A 6035-nucleotide genomic window follows, 5' to 3' on the forward strand; every position below is an offset into this window, starting at 1 on the left:
GCCCATGGCACTGCTGCCTCTTAATGGTAACTGGTGAACCTCAAGGGCTTTGGTTCCAGTATTGTCCTGAAAATCACTCCTTTTCCAGGCAGTTTATCCTCAAATGAAAGAACTTGGGGATGTTCCTCTAAAGCTATTGCAGGGATTTGTGATTGCAGAGGAATTATTTGGTTATTGGCTTTTGACACAGACCTGTTGGAATCTGCTCATCAGCACTGATGGAGTGGAGGATTAGGATAAGCAGTTTAAGGGTTTCACCAACCTGTGCTTTATGAAGTCTACTTTTCTATGAGGTTATTTTTTGAATATAAATAACAGTGCTCTATATTTCATGCAGAAAAATATCCTGAAAGGAAATTTTTTACTGTGTTCTTTAAATAAATAGTGCCTGCCCTTTCTGTGTGTAGCTAATGTCTGTAGGGGAAGCTCTTGTTTGCTGGGAAAAGCACAATATCAGGGTGCAGACTTTGGGCTCAGGGTTTTGGGACACAACAGACACAACTGCAGTGGGACTCCAGGTACAGACAGAATGCTGATTTCTGGTGTGTTCTTGGGCTTGGTTGGGTTTGTATATATGGAATAGCCATAGAATAAAACAGCAGACACTTTTATAGAAGGCAAACTTTTTTATGTTCACTGAAAATAAGTATCAAAAACCTGTATATATTTCTCAGCAGGTAATAATTTGATGTAAATGAGAAGGATGTAGGTTCCTCAGAAATTCTTTAATGCTCTGGTCAAAAATTGCAGTGTAACATACTGTGTGTGCTAAACTCTGGTATTTGTTATTTAAAAGCACAGAATATGCTGCTGGTCAGGTAAAAAAAGATACTTAAGGAAAATCAAAAACCTGATTACAATTCTATAAGCACTTGGTTTTGTAAAGTGAGCTTAGTCATACATGCCATTAAATATTCACAAAAATTTTCAGTACTAATAAATGTTCAGTAAATTGTTCAATAAATTGTTTTGACTTTTTTTTGTATACAGAATTGAAATAAATATTTTTTTAACATTTAAAACGGTTTGGTTTTAATTATAGTAATTAATAATGTGTATATTTTAAATGGCAGAGCTGCTGCTATGTTGTTAGAAATGAAGACTTGTGACACCAAGGGGGTAGATTGATTGTATTGGGAGTAACTTTGTTTCTTTTTAATTTAGCAGAAGTTTTGAAGTTAGATTATTGAAAAGTTCTACTACCTGCAGTATTTGGAAGGTTTATTAACACCTGCTCATTGCAGGGGGGTTGGACTGGATGGCCTTTAAAGGCCCCGTGCAACCCAAACTATTCTGTGAGTCCTCAGCAGGATTTTTGCCATGAAAGCCCCCATCAGTCAGTGTTCAGAGCCCTGCTGAGGGCAGATGTGGCAGATGAATCCCCAGTGTGCTCTGTTGCACTCGGTCTCTTCAGGGACAAAAATTACAGGCAGTTACCCAGGTAAGTGTTGGACCCTGCTTCTTCTCTGGCCCTGGTCACTGCCTGACTGTCTCAAGGGCTCCTGGAGCAAGCGCAGCTTTGTATAAAATATTTCAGCATCTGCAGTTTGATTCCTTTGTTGTAGGAGCTGTGATTTTTTGTGAGTTTTTTGTACTTCCTCTAAACTCTCTGATCAGGTACCATGTAAGAAATTCCACTCCCTAATTAATCCTAATCAGCAGACTTGTTAATGGGCACATTCTTGAAATTTAATGGTTGAATGACCTAACATATTACTGTTAAATAAGGGCTTCTCACAGCCCAGAATTAAGATGTGATGAAAGAACTGGGTTTAGCTTTTAAAATTCTTTTCCCTCTTCCATCTTGTCTTTAAGCACAGGCAAATTCTGTGGTTTTGTGTCAGTGTGCTGATTTCCCTGGCAGCAGCACTTCTCCTAAAGGGAAAAGATGCCCCTTAAAATACCAAGAAAGCAGTATTTATACAGGCACGTATGGTGTAGGAGATAGTGAAGGGACTGGCCACTTTAGGCCAGCAGTTTTGCCTTTTTTTGTTGCCTGCAGGACTAAAGTAACTTTCTCTGGCCCTCCCTGGCTGTTTCATTATGATACCCCTCTGTGCCAAGTGTATATATGCTGTTACATATTAACAGAGAACTGCTGAACCTTTGAAGCTGCTGCTTCTCTCCAGAGGTGTGAGCGTGGAGATGGCCCAGCACGGGGGAGTGAACAGTTTGGGAAGGAGTTTGGGTCCAGCTGCCCTCCCTGCTGCTGGGAGGGGATGGGAATGGGGAAGGCTCTCATTTTCCCCTCTGATTCCATGGCTGGGGAATTGTGCCCCTTTTGGTTCAGCACGGAACTGGGATCGTGCTTCCACACAACAGCTGGTGAGCAGATCCTGGTGTTTGTGCTGTGGCTTCTGGAGTGTGCAGACATGAAGGACAGGATCATTGCATGGGTTTATTATAAGCTTCTCATTGTTTCCTATATAAAAAAAATAATTGGTTATTTCTTACTTGTTACCAGATTTCAGAAGGCAAGAAAATATTAACACTACTGAGCTTTCAGTCACAGGAGCTGCTTCTGAAGGAGTGTCAAGCTTTCTAAAAAGTCTTACAAAAAATTCTGATACCCATTTACTCTTTCAGGAGTTGGGAAAACAGGAGAAACTCAGACAGTTTCTCACACAACTCTAAAATGGTTTGGGCACTGTAGTTTATATGATCTGCTGGGATGAGTAAAGCAATAGGGTTAGTGAAAGAGCAGATCAAGGATACGTATGACAGCATTCTTGTGCTGCATGAGAGCAGCAGTAAGCTCAGCTCTCGTGTCTATTTACCAGCAGAAATTGGCCTAATTTTCAGCAAAAGGAGTGCAAGCAAAAGATTCTTAAACATGTAGATAGTGAACTTCCCAAATAAGCTAGAGATGTTCCAGAATTTCCTTCTTCTGTCTCTTTGGAGCAGGTTAAACAGGTACCCCTTCAGGGCTGTTGGGCAGGTCAGCAGTAAATGTGCTTGCCTTGGTGCAGAATGTTGGATTAGGTCTGGTCCTTCACCAAACCATTCTTTCCAGGGATCATTTAAGAGAGATTGGTGTGCAGCCACTTCTGTGAATCCCTGTTTTCCTTCCTTATGTGTGGAACAATTGAAAGAATGGCCCCTAAATCCATACAATATTAGTGAGTAGTGAGTATGGAATGACCTCTTTGCTGACTTAAAATTATCAAGAATTTATGTATGAAGTTGTGCAGCTGAGAAGGCTGTTGTGACATCATTTATGCAGAGATGCAACCTGTGTGTGGCCAAAAATTCTGTAATCTGATACCATTTATTCCATCTATTTCACTTTCTCACATACATCTTAAATGTTTAAGCACAATAGAATTACAGCATTCTAAAATAATAATTTGTTTTGTAGTTTTTAAAATGCAGATGTGCAGAGTCAAGCAGACTACAGCTACAACTGCCTCAGAGTAGCAGTTTTTAATTTTTTACTTCCCATCAGAATTTAATTGATGTCTGCCAATGAGAAAGTTTAATCTTCGCTTCAACGAAAACACCCCTTTGTAGTGGTGTTTGCCATGTGCATGGAAGACTAAATTCTGGAAAAGTTCTTGTTTTCCTGTGTACTGAAACTTTGTTTTGCTCAGCTGAACCTGACGTCAGTTTGGGACTTGAGTGCTTCATTCCAAATCTTGCTGTAAACCAACCAGGAGTAACACACAGGGACACAGCTGAGAGTCTGTAGGATGGTACCTTACTGTGGGTCTTCTGTTAGGACTTGGCTGGGATTTTGTCTCACATGTTCTGCATTTCTAATTCAGTGAATCTGTGGGAAACATTTAAATATGTGGAATTTCAAATCCCACGAAGCTCAAGCCTGACTTCTGTTGTGAAGCAGTGGGGCAATGTGTGGTCAAGCACAAGGTGAGCTGTGCTGTGAGGTGGGTGAGCTGCCTTGCATGGAGGAACTGTCTTTGTTGGACAGGTTCACTCCAAATGATAAATATGGAGTTGTTTTTACTTTGCACTTATAAAATGTCACCTCTAATTGAACTTCCAGTACCTTCTGGAACATCTGGATGAAGTGACTAGGAAAGGGGAAAGCTGTTAAATATGAATGTGGAGCAGCATCTGTTGGAGTGCTGATGGGGATTTTTTACTCCACCTGGCTAGTTTTCCAGATGGTTCAGGTGGGCAGAATTTCAGCAGCTGTTTGTGTTGTTTGGTCAGTTTAAAATGCTGATTTCTGAAATCAGATCCAGTCATGAAATAGATCCCCAGTTTGATGAAGCAACTGCTTCACCTGCTGGAAAGTTCTTACCAGAGCTGACTGAATTTTTTTATTGTTTTGAAAACTAATGGGCTCTGTCCTTGCTTGACTGCTCCTTCTCACAGCTGGCTTTGGAGAGATCTTTTTTCTTGCAAACAATTGTTCCCCGTTACAGCTCCTCCCCATGGCCTTGGATGGTTGTTTTCTGTCTTGCTCAGACAGTTCTAATGCAAGTCAAGCCTTAGAACAGAAGTCCTCATCTGTGCAGCATTTGTGCCACTGAGTGGAGTTACAAGTTACTTAGGGATTGCTTGTAAGGGCTGGGAGTCGGGCTGGGACGGCAGTGTGAGGTGGCCGTGTGGAATAACAGAAAGCAGCTCCCAGATGGCTGTGGTTTGTGTCCTGAATCTGGCTGAGGGTACAGCTCAGAGCATTGCTGAGGGCTGCTGGTGTGGGCCCCCACACAGTGTGCTGGAGCTCTGGCACAGTCCCTGCAGGCTGGCCCTGTGTGCCCAGAGCAGCTGTGGTGCAGAGCACATTCAGTCTGCTCCAGAGCACGCTTTAAAGCTTTAGGGGGATCCTTTCCAAACAAGGAGCTGCCTGGGTTAATGGATAAATGCTTTGCTTAAATAGTTAGTGAATAAAAGGTTTGCTTAATTTGCCTTAATTACAAGCAAAAAATGTATGGACTGTAGGAATTCTGGAGTTTGACTGTTGTGACACTACTTTTGTTTTCCTCTGGTGCTCATGAACCAGCCAAACTAGGAAAGAGGTTTTTTTGGTTAAGAGTTTACCCTGAAAGAATGCCTGGACCAGTTTTGCTTAAACTTGTTGCACATAATAATGTGATTCAGGGAATGACCCATGCCAGTGCAGGTACTGCCACAGAAGGGCTGCAGCTTACAGAGGAACAATGTCAGAGCACAGGAAGAGTGTGAGAAGGAAGAGGAGGAGCCACTTTGTACCTGGAACGACACCTGTCCCAAGAAGCTTCTGGCTGCCCCCTGCCTCACTGAAGGGACTAACTGGCACTTGCTGTGGTAAGAAGGGAGCAGAGCAGGGCCTGGGGTGAGTTGGCCCTGGGAAACTTGGAGGAAAGGTATGTTAAGGTTTGTCAACTTTTTCCCCAAAATAATAAATTGAATTCCCTGAGCTGTGTCTGTTTAGCCCCCAACAGTACTTGGTAAGTGATTTCCCCATCTATATGCCAACCAATGAGTTTTCTTGCTCTTTGCCCTCCTGTTTTCTTTCCTGTCCTGCTGGGGGGTGAAGCAGATGTGTGGCTGCAGCCAGGGCCAGCTCCCCACCCTGACAGCTCTCAGCCCATGACAAGCAGGGACCTGGGGCAGCAAGGCCTGGCCATGGCCCCTGCACTGCTTCTGCAGGAGGCTGTGTCAGCTCACAGCCAAGCACCACCTCTGTCTGCAGCTGTCTGCAGCTGTTTGCTGTCCTCTCATTCTGATACCTATGCATGTGAACTGTGGACTCCAAAGCCAGAAGCTGTGTTGTACACAGATGAATTTGAAGTGCTCTAAAATACCATTTTTGGAGTATAGCACCAGTATGATAAAATGAGTGATACCTGTTCGAAGTTCTGCTCTAGTCTCTCCCTTTTGACACACTCTGTATACACCAAAAGATGACATTCAAGAGGTGTTTTCAGTATTGGCTTGTGCATCTCCTTCCTTGTAATGAAAAACATCAAATGAAGGAAAAATGGCCACGTTTCATGTGAGAGGATCAGGTTTCAGGCCATGCAGTCTTTTCCTTCCACTTGTTATCCTCTAGAAATCCTGATGCACAGGGATGTGAGGGACAGGAA

Source organism: Motacilla alba, chromosome 9 (assembly GCF_015832195.1).
Source record: "Motacilla alba alba isolate MOTALB_02 chromosome 9, Motacilla_alba_V1.0_pri, whole genome shotgun sequence".
Classification (NCBI taxonomy): domain Eukaryota; kingdom Metazoa; phylum Chordata; class Aves; order Passeriformes; family Motacillidae; genus Motacilla; species Motacilla alba.